A 13381-nucleotide genomic window follows, 5' to 3' on the forward strand; every position below is an offset into this window, starting at 1 on the left:
TTTTTGTATTTCTATCCCCAGTACTTAGCATGGTGCCTGACACATAGTAGGTGTTTAATAATGTGTGTTCCTTGATTGACTACCTGTATTTGTTTTAATTCTCTTCATATGTATTCAGTATGTACTAATGTATGCACTTGTTGTCTTTCCCACTAGATGTTGGCTCCTTGAGAGTATGGGTTGTTCTTTGTCTTTGTATTGACATCCTGCACAAAGCATAGTGCCTGGTTTACAATTGGTGCTTAATAAATACTTGTTGTTTGATGGATTTTTCCTCATCTGCTCATTGCTAATGCTTTTTCTCTTCTAATCATCTTGCATTTACTGGCCTGTGTGCATGGATTTCCCAGTAGAGAATCTCATTGAGGGCAAGACTGTCTTTCATATCATATATATATATGTATATGTATATATGTATATATACATATATATAATATTTGTTTATTCATTTACTTATTCACTCATTCATTTATTCATCTATTTATGCATTTATCTATTTGCTCATTTATTTGTTCATCTATCCATCCATCCATCTGCCTATCTATCTATCTATCCATCCATCTATCCATCTGTCTGTCCATCTGTCCATCCATCCATCTGCCCATCTATCTATCTATCTATCCATCCCCCCATCCTTCTATCCATCCATCTATCTATCCATCCATCCATCTAGTATTTATTCTAGCACAGGACCTTGCACATAGCAGGTGTATGTTTGTTGATTTGAATTGAACCTTCCTTTCTCTGCCATAGTGAGGACAGGGCTCAGTAAGTGTGTGGGGAATCTTGAAGTGAATGGAGGAAATATAGTTCTCAAAACCAAAACAAACCAAAACACAAAACCACAAATGAAAGTATTAGCCCCCAGAATTCACTGCCCAAAGTCACTAAGCATTGATTAATTACCTTCTGTGTTTCAGGCACTGGACCAAGTGACTGGGATCAAAGAAAGGTAAAAGTAGCCCCTGACCTCAAGGGGCTGCTATTCTAACAACATGGGCCCAACTGGGTATGTACAAGAGCTATCCTAAACAGATGGAAGATCAGTCTGAGAAAAGAAGATACATGAGATAAACAGAAATCTTCCACTTCTCTCTGAAAATAAGGCATATTTCTACAAAGCCCATTGGCAGCCTATGCTTTACATTGACAAAGCCTGGGCTAAGAGGTAGAGTGTGTGTAGGTATTATCATCCCTATTTGAGGGAACTGAGACCCTAAGAGGTAGAGAGCAACTTGCTCAGAGTTATTTGCTCATAAGAGTGGGCCATGGGACGCAAAGTGACGTCTTCTGATTCTCCATTCCCAGTCCTGGAAATAAGACTTGGTATTTGAGGATGGGCCAATCCCAACAGCTCATTTAGGACATTGAGATGTTTCTTTCTGTGTGGATCATTTTCCAGCACCTCTGCTTAACTCATCATCAGCTGTCATCCAGGCCAACATATGTGCAGCATAAATCCAACCCCTTTGACAGATGCCACCTTTGATTAAATGGATATGTGTTCAAACAGCTTCCTCAGTGCTGGCCCATTAAAGGGCTGGTGATGAGGAAACCACTGATCCATGAAGAGCTGATGGAGGCTGGGTCCATGGAAGCTCCATGGAAAACCCACGCCACCCTTCGGGTACCAGCATATTTTGGCTTCTTTGTGAGAAAGAGGTTTTCTGTTATGAGCATTACATTCCCACCCATCAGGAATTCCAGGCTTTTGGGGGCTACATTGTCCTTTATAGGACTGTGGAAGGACTGTAGGCATGATTCTTCAAATCAGGAATATCTTCCCATGGTTTGGCTGTTGCCCCCCTCAGGGTGGCCCTAGCCACTCTCCTTTGGGACATACTTCAAATGATCAATTTCATTCCTAATATATGGTTCTAGAGCTGAACATGATACTGCAGATGTGGTTGGACCAGCACAGAGAACAATACAACTCCTACCTCCTTCTAGAGGCCATGCTTCTCAATGTATCCCAAGACCACATTAGCTCTTTTGGACAGCCTTATCACACTGTTGACTCATGTTAAGTTTGTAGTCCACTGAAATGCCCAGATCTTTTACTTATGGGCTGCTGTTTGGCACCTAGATCCAGAATCCCATCTTTAACTTAGAATTTTTTCCAAATTTTCAAACTGGGAGGAAAAAAATTCAGTTGTTTCCAAGGAAATCACTCCATCTGTCCCAAATATACTATGGGCCAGGAGCAAGGGCAGTGATCAGGCTGACAGTGGATGATCTTGGATAGGTCAAGGAGCTGACCAGACCCAGGGAAGGGACTTGAGAGTAGTACTGAATTCTGACCTTGGTTTTGAAAGAGGCAAACTTTCCTATGGGGGACCACATCACAGATGCAAAGATGGGGACCAGGTGAATAAGCCAGTTAGGCTCCCAAGGAGAATTGTGAGGATCAGAGGCCAAGCAGGATAGAGAAAGAGACCTGGCTAAGGCATATCATTGGATCACAGACTTAGAGATTAGGTCAGAAGTGCAATTGAGCAAAGGAAGACAATTGTTTGAAATAAAGCAGGAAGGTCACATCCAGTATCATTACTTGGTTAATCCCATCCCTCTGGAAATTGGGAAAAGTGGCCCCCATAGGCCAAGCATTTGCCAGGACCTGAGATGGTCCATTTGGATGGGCTCACAGGTGATACAGAAGCCAGATGGCTACAGGAGCTAGGAGGCTGAAGACCAGAGGTAGGTAGCCTCTTGGAAGCAGGGAAACACCCAGCTTCCTTAGCTGTTGAAGTCTGCAGTACCGTCAAGCCTGTTAGAGTGTTTTGAGGCCTTAGTGTGCCTGTGAAGATGAACCCCACAAAATAACTACCCTGTTTTGCTCAAGAAGGATTAATTTAACAAGGATTCTCAGCACATTGGCTGTAAAGGAATTATTGCAGATTTCTCAGCTCAGTAATGCACATATAAACCTAGCATAAGTTAGACTACCAAGCTCATGGACTGTGTGATGAGCTATTAAGTCAACAATGAATATGCAAAACTATTAAAATGACTTCTGGATCATACAAAAATAGAGTTGTCAACAATATTCCTAATGCATCAGAAACACAATGATTCTTGTAAAGTGAAAGAATACAACAGATGACCTTTGCTGGGTCCATTTGGGTTCCTGAGTACAAGGCCACATGGACTTCCCTACCCCTAGTGGAGAAAGAGAGAGAAAGAAAAGGGGAAGGCATGTGAAGAGAGTGGTTCAGTGGATAAAGCACTAGACCTGCAAAGTGCAAATCCAGCCTCAGATACTTACCAGCTGTGTGACTTTGGGCAAGTCACTGAATCACTGCCTCAGTTTCCTCATCTGTAAAATAGAGATGATAAGCACACATACTTAGCAAGGCTGTTTGACACCTCCATTTTGTGATCTGTTTGGGGGAAAATTCCTGGACTGGCAAAAGGTGCCATGGAAGAGACTGGGTTCTCCTACTTTTCCCTCCCCCATATCGTTAGAAGGTATCAATGACAAAATATGAAATCACCATGAATGGCAGAACTGGGGACACCTCACAGCGCTAAGGATTTGCTACTCTTACAGCACCAAGGTAAATGCGAAGGATATTTTAATGAAGATATTTCATGGGATTGTAGGACTTAGTGCTTAGAGTGGGAGGGATCCTAGACATCAGTTAGTCCAATGCCTTCATTTTACTGCATAGGAAGCTGAGAAGTGGCTTACAGAAAGGCACTCTGGGAGTGAATGGCAGAGCTGAGCCTCTGCCCCTTGCCCTGACTCCATATTTCAGGGATCTTCCAGCTCCCCTGCTCTCCCAGGGCAGAGCCTGCCTTCCAAGCTCCGGCAGAGAGGCTTGACCTGGTGAACAGAAGCCTCCGGGCCAGGGAGGGGCATGGTAACTGTCCTGAAGTATTTGAAGGGTTTTCTTGTCAAAGGCGGTTAAGCTAGTTTTCCCTGGTCTCAGATAGAAGAGCTAGGAGTTATGGGTGGATGTGAAGAGGCAGATTTTGGCTAGAGGTTGGGGCCAGGGGAAAGTGCCCTAAAAGGTATTAACAATTTGAGTTATTCATAAATGGAAAGGGTCTTCTGGGGAGGTAGTGAGTTTCCCATCCCAGTAGATATTAAATCAGGCAATAGAAGCATCCCTGTTCAGGAATAAATGCCCTCTGGACTCACTTCCAGGCCTGAGCAGCCTGCCTCTTCTCTCTTCCTCCTCTTCTCTCTCCCCCTCCCCAGATGGAATGTGTCTAATGTGAGGACTGATAAGTTTGATATGCTATTTCAACTTGGACATCATTATTAAATCGATACCTTGAATGAACTAAGCCAGAAGATTCTCCAGCCTCCCAAACAGTTCATTAGTGCCTCTGGCCCTGCCTCTGGGCAGGGGCGGCTCTTGAGCATCCGAATCCCCCAGATAGGTATCATCTCTGCCCATCCGGGGAGTCGATGATGATGGGAGAGCAGGTGCTCTAGGCTGGGTCTCATTAAATTCATTTAGGCGAGTTTTCGACTTTGGGGCCCAATCTGCAGCTCCAAATTAGATCGAGGGAACAAGTCGGGATCTGTCAGTGTGAGTTACATCGGTTACTTATCATGAGTTGTAAAGGACTGAGGGGAGCTGGGAATGAGATGCTCAGGGGGCAATCAACCCACTCTGCTCAGGAATGCTGGGATCTTGGACTGAGAACTAAGTCCTTGGCAACACCTTCCACTATTTCATGGCCCTCATTCACTGGGAAATTCCTCAAGGCTCAATGGCTCAATCATGAGCCACACACACACACACACACACACACACACACACACCCCTTCCTATCTGAGTCAGCCTCATCAAAAAAAAGACAAATGAATGAAACATTTATAAATATTTTTCCTCCCTTGCTCAGAATATTCCCATGAACACAAAAATAGAGCTTTTGTGCATTATAATGGAACAGTACAGATTTCCCAATCATCCTCCAGGAGTCTCCTGGGTCTACTACATCCCATTCCAGAGATCTAGGAAGCGGGAAGGGCTTTTCTCCCAACTTTTTGAAATGAGGAGACTGAGGCTAAGTTAAGAATGAGTTGCTGCCTGAGGCTGCACTGGAACCCTCAGTTCCTATGCCAATGATATTTCTTCCTGTTTCTAACACTAAGAAAAATGTTAAGAAGGGTCTAAGGGACCCTTTCATGAGACAATACAATCTCCAAGCACAAAGGATGGAAAGAGTCCTGTGGTTTTGAGTATTTCTCAGTTGTGTTTGAAAGGGATTTATTGATGCAAACACCCAATATTCATTCAATTGAAGAGACAGGAGAGACTTAAGGCACAACCTGAACCTCCCCTCCTTTTCTCTCCTTCAGCATCCCCCTCTTTTTGGCAGAGCAATCGGAGTTAAGTCACCTGTCCATGGTCACACAGCTAGTAAGTGTTAAGTGTCTGAGGCTGGATTTGAATCTGGGTCCTCCTGACTCCAAGGCTAGTGCTCCATCCACTGTGCCACCTAGGTGCCCCTTCCACCAGCATCCCTACAAACAACTCTCCAGTCTTTGCTTGGAGACTCTTCTTGACAGGGAGTTCACTACTTCATTAGCAATGCATTTCATTTTTGGATATCTGTTAGCATGCTTTTCTTTCTATTGAGCCAAAATCCTGTCCCTGGTAACGTCCGCCATTCCTGATGGCCTTAGGTGTGCCCTTGGAGGTCGAGCAGAACAAAGTGAACCTCTCACAGATAATTGCCCCACCCCCACCCCACCCCAACTCCCCCAGTTTTCTCTTCTTCAGATTAAGTACCCCCAGTTCATTCAGGGGAAGGGAGGCAACATGGTTCATCAGTCTTTTGTTCAGTCGTTTTTCAGCTGTGTCCAACTCTCTGTGGCCCCATTTGGGGTTTTCTTAGCAGAGATATTGGAGTGGTTTGCCACTTCCTTCTCCAGCTCATTTTACAGATGAGGAAACTGAGGCACACAGCATGAAGTGACTTACCCAGGGTCACACAGCTAGTACGTGTCTGAGACCAGATTTGAACTCAGGACAATGGGTCTTCTTGACTTAAGGTCCACCACCCTATCTACTGTGCTACACCTAGCTACCCAACTGAAGTGTAGAATGTGCCCTCTCTAGCTCTCAGTTCTGGAGGACCCCCAAGCGGACTCGCATCGTTGACCCCAGAAATGGTTTTGTGACCCTGATGCATCGTGGCCACCCTCCACTGTGTGTACAATGTCCTTCCTAACATATGGCAACCTGAAGTGACTAAAATTCTCCTAGTGGGATCTGGCCAGGGTGAGGAAGGCCCAGCAGGGCCAGGGCCTTTGGTCTTCAGACAGTAAGATTCTTTTTTTTTTTTTTTTGATGAGAACTCATTTCAAACTTGTGGTCTGCTAAGACTGGTGGATCTTTTTCACACAAGCTCTTTTTTGTCCTTGAAGAACTAGGCATGCCAATTTATGTGAATATGTATATATGTACCGTATATAATATATTATAAGATATACTGTAATATTATTTAACATATCATGTAATATAACATTATATACAACGTGACATTATCTATGACATACACAGAATTCTACTTTGAAATACAAATTTGGCCCAAAAAGAGCTGTTCTTTCAGCACTAGCCCCTTCTCATCTACACTGCCCTTGTAGGATTGATTTGTTCGAACCCAAGCGTAGGCTGAACTCAGACATGGAAATGAAAGTAACGGATGCTTAATGTACACAAGGCAGGAAGGCAGGAAGAAGCAATGAGGATCCCTGTTTTATAGATGGAGAAACAGAGCATCAGAGAAGTCACGCAGCTGGACTAAGTCAGGCAGCTGGCTGTGCAACACTCGAACTCAGGGCTTTGGACTCCATTACTAGTTCAGGGTACCCTCCCCTTGGCAGCACTGTCCTAGAGCCTTTTCTTCTGAGAATTCTTCCCTCTTCTCATGTTCCCCAGGACCTCGCTATTTTCTGAAGATTCCGTATCTCTTCCCTTCCTCTCCATGTCAGGCCCTATGCTAACAGGTTGAGCTGGTATGCTTCTCACTCCCCACTGCCACAGCCAGACCTTCCTTCTGTAGCCACCCCAGCCCCCTTAGAGGCTCCCAGGATCATAGATGTTGAGTGGGGAGGGGCCTTGGAGACCATCTAGTCTAACCCTCTCATTTTACAGATGGGGAAATTGAGGCATAGGGTTATAAATGCCAAGTGGGGAGGGAGTGGAAGCCATCTAGTTCAACCCCCTCATTTTACAAATGGGGAAATCAAGTCCCATAGAGAGGAAGTGATCCACCCAAGGTTACTCAGCTGGCAAGGGGCAACATTTTGTTCCAATTTACAGAACAATCATGTTTCCCAGGAGAGAAAGTTTTCTCTATTAGGTAAAGTCATTCATTCATCTTTAATTCAATTCAACTCATTTTTATGAAGGCCTGCTTACTATGTGTTGGGCACTGTGCTAGAGGTTGTGGAGAGAACAACAAAATGATGTGGGTCCTGCCCTCAAGGAGCTTATATTCTGTTAAGAAGATGATGTGTAGGGGCAGCTAGGTGGCACAGTGAGTAGAGCACCAGCCCTGGAGTCAGGAGGACCTGAGTTTAAATATGACCTCAGATACTTGACACATGTGCTAGCTGTGTGACCTTGGGCAAGTCACTTAACCCCAACTGCCTTGCCCACAAAAAAGAAGGTGACGTGTATACGTATAAGCATACACTCAGCAAATATGTGGCAATTCCAAGGGGGAGGTCCTGGGTGGGGGGAACCAGGGAAAGCTCTATGGTGGAAGTGTCACCTGAGTGTTGAAGATGCCCAAGGATGCTCCTAGTGAGCCATCTTTGGGCCTGCAGGGCCCAACTCCATTCCTGCTCCTTCTCTCCTCTCCTTTCTTCTTCTCTGGTTTTCCTTCCTCTTCTTCCTCCTTCTGCTCCAATTCCTTTCATCCTCTTTCTTCCAGGTTTAGAGCTGGAAGGAACATCTAGCCTCATTTTACAGATGAGGAAACTAAGCCCTAGGGATTTGCCCTTGATCACATGGGTAGGGATTGTGATTCAAACTCAGGTCCTCTGACTCTTGGCCCCCCACCTCTGCTCTTTCCCTAGACCAGAAAGGTCTCCTTCCTTCTCCCTCCCCTCTTCCTTGTCTTTCTGATCTCTTCTTTCTCCGGTGTCTCTTTCTCTGCCTTCTCTTCCTCTCCTCCCTCCGCCTCCTCCTGCTGCTGTTTTTCTAATTTCTCTCTTCTTTCTTCATTAATCACAGGGCTCCACTGGTATCCCAGAGAAGAGGCTGTGTCTGTCATCTGTGAGAGGTTTTTGGTTTCAGCCCAGCCCGAGAAAAGCCTTCCCAGGGACAGACATCAGGTGTGAAGAGCCTGAGCGTGCCAGGGCTGTTACCTGTGGGCCCTGAATCAGCATTAGGTGATGAGCAAGATGGGCTGGGCCCAGCTGGGCTGGGTCCAGGGTTCATTAAGATTGATGGATCCAAGAACAAGCCTGGTGATTGGAAAAGGGTGGTGACACTGGCCAGGCTTTTTTTGGCCTGGGAGGTTTTTCCTTTCCAAAGTAAAATGTTGGCAGGGAGCCCCAGCCAGAAACCAGAATGGACACAGTGTCTTCAAAGCCATGAGGATGAAGGATGGACTTAGTGGGGCTAATATTGGTGGCCCATTGTTTGTATAACAGTCTAGTCTGGTCTGAATAGTCCTGGCCCCAGTCCAGACCCCCAACACCAGCCAACACACCCTCAGCACCCTTGAGCTTTGCCGCCTACCCTCTGGTGGGTCATGATCCTCCTGGTCTTTCCATTCATCCTGCACCTGTGACCTTCTGTGTGCTTCTGCTCCACTGAGAATGTCCACAACTCTGTAAGAGCAAGGACCATCTTGTACATTCAGCACAGCCTTAATGAATGCTTTGCTGTTCATCCATTCCTCCATTCAGTTTCATTCATTCATTCACTATTTCTCAGTCTTGAAACTCCCCCTGCCTGAGGCTAGACCTTGTCTGCCCCCATCGAGCCACCGCTGGAGACTTCTGAACACGTGCTCTGTTTGAGGCTGTCCTGTAGTGGACAGCACACTCCTGGTGGGCTGGGCCAGTGGTCCCAGTGAGTAGGCCCCATGGAGCACAGCTCCCTCCCTTCATCTGTTCCAATGCAATCCTTCTTGCCTTCACTCCTTCCTTCAGCCATACAAGAGGGAATGCTGAGGGTCTGAGCTCAAGCAGCAGCAGTTCAGGGGGCCTGAATACAGGGGAGACAGGCAGAGAAGAGTGTCAGTTGATTTGTATCACTTGGGGAGCCATGAAGATTTCAGTACTGCAGAGAGTCTGCGTGGAAGGACTCTCAGGGGCCAGTTAGTCCATTTGACAGAGAAGGAAACTGAGGCCTGGGGGGTGAGGTGCCTTTCCCTGGGTAATGGCTTTGAGGACTCTGTCCCGTAAACCTCAAAGGGCTGGAGGAAGGTGAGTAGCTCCATTTTTGTGCAGGAGGGACCTGGCTGGACTTTCTGAAGCCATCTTAGGTGCTCAGCCTACATGTAAAGGCAGGCTTGATTGGGAAGGAGGCCAGAAAACAGAGCCAGGAGGGCACATTGTCAGCCAGGACCCCTGGGTGCCTGCTTGGGCCCGGGGATCAAACCATCTGACTGTGCCCAGGCTGCTCAGGGGAGTCCAGGCCCTCTTCCCAGATGGCTCCGTGGAAGGCCGAGGATTATGTCGGAGTTGGCTGCCCACCGGGGCTGGTTGTCTTGTGGAAGGTGGGTGTCTCTACGGCTGCCTGGCCTGGCCCCGTGCTTGCCAAGGTATGCTTGGCCATCCGGGCCATTCTGCAGATGGTGCCCCTCCGTAGGATGCTGGCCTCCATCTTTAAGTCCTGGTAAATATTTCACTGTATTTTACTCTGCAGCTATTGGCCCATGAAAGCCTCCCCATACTCTGACTTGGCTGCAGTTCTAACATTAATAATAATTGTAAGAATGTTATTTTTATTTCATCTGAGTCTAGGTATTTACATATATTTATGTATCTCTCCCCCAATAGAGTGTGCTCCTGAAGGACAGGGACCAGCTTTAGCTTTTCTGCCTCCAGCATTTTTCTATCCCTAGAGCTCAGCACACAATAAGTGCTTAATAAATGCTTGTTGACTGACTAACTGACCAATCCTTACAATGACCCTGTGAAGTAGGTACTATTTAATAATTTAATATTTAATAACCCTCATTTTACAGATGAGAACACCAAGGCTAGAAGAGGGTAACTGCCTTGGACAGTTTTGTGCAGCTCGTAAGTGTTTCTGGGGCAAGATTTGAACTCAGACCTTCCTGACTCCAAGTCTGCTCTGTGTACTGAGCCATTTAGCTGTCTGCATGATGAAATGGCTGGAATTTTTTAGATGGCTTTCCTGCGGAGAGCTGTGGACCTTGGACTGGTCCTTCCCCCTCCAGGATGGGACCAGGAAGCCCAGACTTTCCTCTGTTGAAGGAAGATTCCATCCTATAGCTTCTCCATTTGGTGCTTCTAGAGGGAGCTGTCCATGGTCTCTCCGGAGTGAGGGGGTCAGGACCTGGACAGCTGATGTAGGGACCAATGATCACCTCTCCAGACATCATTTTTGCTGAGTATGTATGGAGTGACAAGCCCTAGTCCAGGCACTGTGTGAGATACGGGGAGGAGCAGACCCTGGCTTTGACTTTAGGGATTGCCAGCTAGGGGAGACAGAGAAGAACAATCATGTGCCACCTGGACTGAGAGACTGAGAGGGAGGAGAACCAGGAGAGAGATGTGCCATGAAAACCTCGGAAGGAGAGAATACCCAGGAAGAGCCAGTGATGGACAGCACCCAAGGCTGCAGAGAGGTGAAGCTGAGTGAGGATTGAGAAAGACCATTGGATTGGGCCAATTAGACCTACTCATGAGTAGAAGGGAGGTAGTGAGTTCCCCCTCACTGGAGGTATTCTAGCAAAGGAGCCCCCACTTCTTGGGAGTGATGGGAGGGGCTCTTAATCAGGCATGGGTTAGAGGAGACACTTCTGAGGTCCTCCTAGCTCTGAGATTCAGACAGGATCTTAGATTTACAGTTGAAAGAGTCTTCCAAGGCTATTGAGCCTACCCCTCTCATCTTACAGATGAGGAAACTGAGGTCTGGGGATGCAGTGACTTGCTCAAGGCCACACAGGCTATAGGGAAAGGGAAAGGAAAAAGCATGTATAAAGTGCCTACCATGTGCCAGGTACTTTGTACTAATATGATCTCATGTGATTCTCATAACCATCCTGTGAGGTAGGTGTCATTATGATCCAGATTCTACAGGTAAGGAAACTGAGTCAAACAGAGGTAAGTGGCTTGCCCGGGGTCACTCAGCTAGCAAGTGTCTGAGGCTGGATTTGAATTCAGACGTCCATGACTCTGTGCACTATGGCGCTACATAGCTTCCCCTAGTGAACATGGGAGCCAGGATTAGGTCCTCTGACTCCACAACTGGATCTCTTCCTGCTGTATCATACTGTCTTCTCAGAGAAGCTTCTTTGGTTGCTCTGCCACACTCCTGATTTATATTGAACTTGTGGTCTGCTGAAATCCACAGGTATTTTTCACATCAATTGCCAAGGAACTCTTTAACAGATCGTTAAAGAAGTTCAGGCTACAGAAAGCTTTTTGGGAAAAGCCACAAAACAAGATGGACTTAATTCATGGAAGGTGGCTTTTTAATACTGAGCAGATCTCTACAAGCCTGAAAGTCTAGACAGGCCTCTCTCAAAGGGCTGGCAATCTTTTCCCCATTAATAGTGTTCACCTCATGTTTCTGGTTTGCCCTTTTCCTTTTACTGGAGTCCTTTGAGGGGTCGGGTCTCAGAGGAATGGATACTTCCTCTCTCAATGCTGGTGGAAACCTCTCTGTGACTTCATAGTCTTCAAGAATGTTGGGACTGAAAACTCATCCATTCCCCACCCCTGCAGCCAACATGGTGATGAGTCTCGCTGAGCTTTTCTGGGCTCTTCCTCACACTACAGACCCAGGCCTGTTATTGGCCTTTCCAGCTCGGTAGAACCTGTAAGAGTTTGGGTTCCACTAGCTGAGCCTTTAAGAGTCGGGGTCACATCCCACACCATGAGAGGAAGAGGACTCTGCTGGAGAAGCCCCTAGAGCAGGGGCAGGAAAGCAAACCAGCCTTTAGAAGTGCCAGGAAGTGTGTGTTCTGGATGGGGAGACACCGGAAAGCGCAGGAAAAGGCCAGAATGGCACGTGCTGGCATTGACACGGACCTTACATTTGGCAAAGTACTTGATGCATAGGATCTCACTGGAGCTTCAATGCAACCCTGGAGTTAAGAGTAATTATTCATACTTTACTGAGGAGGAAATCAAGCCATGGAAAAACTAAGGGGCTTGTCTTTGGTCACACCACTAGTAAGTATCAGAGGTAGGACTCAAACCCAGGTGTCTCTGCACTCTACCCACCGACCGTCCTGCTGTGTTCTCTTTCTCTGGATAATCTGCGTAAAAAAGTGGAGGCAGCCACCCACAGTAAAAGTGAGTAAAGTTCAAGGAAGAGGAGAGCAGGGGGAGCCTAGAAGTATGGCCCATTGGTTAAAGGGAGCAGGAGGCCCTGTACGAACAGCCAGCAGATGGCTCTCAGAGCCTAGCTGGATCGCCCCAGATCTGGGGGTCCAAGGCGCTTTGGAGCGGTGATGTCTGGATAAGATATTCATGTGGGTCTAAGTAGGATGTTTGCATGAGTGATGCTGACATCTTCTGCTGTCCCCCTACCCGCACCCCCCCCCCCATACGCTCACTTTGGAGAGGGCATCAGAGGAGATGGTGAAGGGCCAGGGAACCCAGATGACTTTTTTACATCAGTGATTATCATCGAGGGTGATGTGAAAATTTATATGGCAGAAGCACTTTTCATGAGAAGTTGGAGTGGGGCCCTGGCAGAGATTGAAGTCTCCAAGGACGAACTTGGGGAAGGGACTGGAAAAAACCCCGATGCATTAAATCACCAGGCCAGGCGTTATTCTTCAGAGGCTCCAAAAGGAAATTAAGTGTGAAATAAACAGTGAGAGGCTGATGAGGATATGCAGTACTGCCTGAAACCAGAATATGGTGCCAGTTAGCAACAGGAAGGGGCCAAGATGAAGGCTGCTGAGGGCAGAAGGAGAGGAGGAAGGGAGAGATGGAGAAATGGAAGGGAAGGAGGAAGGAGAGAGGCAAGGAAGGGAGGAAAAGAGAAAAAGAAAGAAGGGAGGATCAAATGAATGAAGAAAGGGAGGAATGTAGAAAAATCAAGTGAGGAAGGAAGGATGAAAGAAGAAAGAGGAAAGAGAGGAGGAAGAAGGAACCAGAGAAAGGAAAAAGGAAGGAAGGAAAGAAGGAAAAAGAAGGAAATACAAAAGAAGATGGGGGAGGAAGGCTAGAAAGACCAGAATCCAGCGAGCAGGG

The sequence above is a fragment of the Trichosurus vulpecula genome, chromosome 5 (assembly GCF_011100635.1).
Source record: "Trichosurus vulpecula isolate mTriVul1 chromosome 5, mTriVul1.pri, whole genome shotgun sequence".
Classification (NCBI taxonomy): Eukaryota; Metazoa; Chordata; class Mammalia; order Diprotodontia; family Phalangeridae; genus Trichosurus; species Trichosurus vulpecula.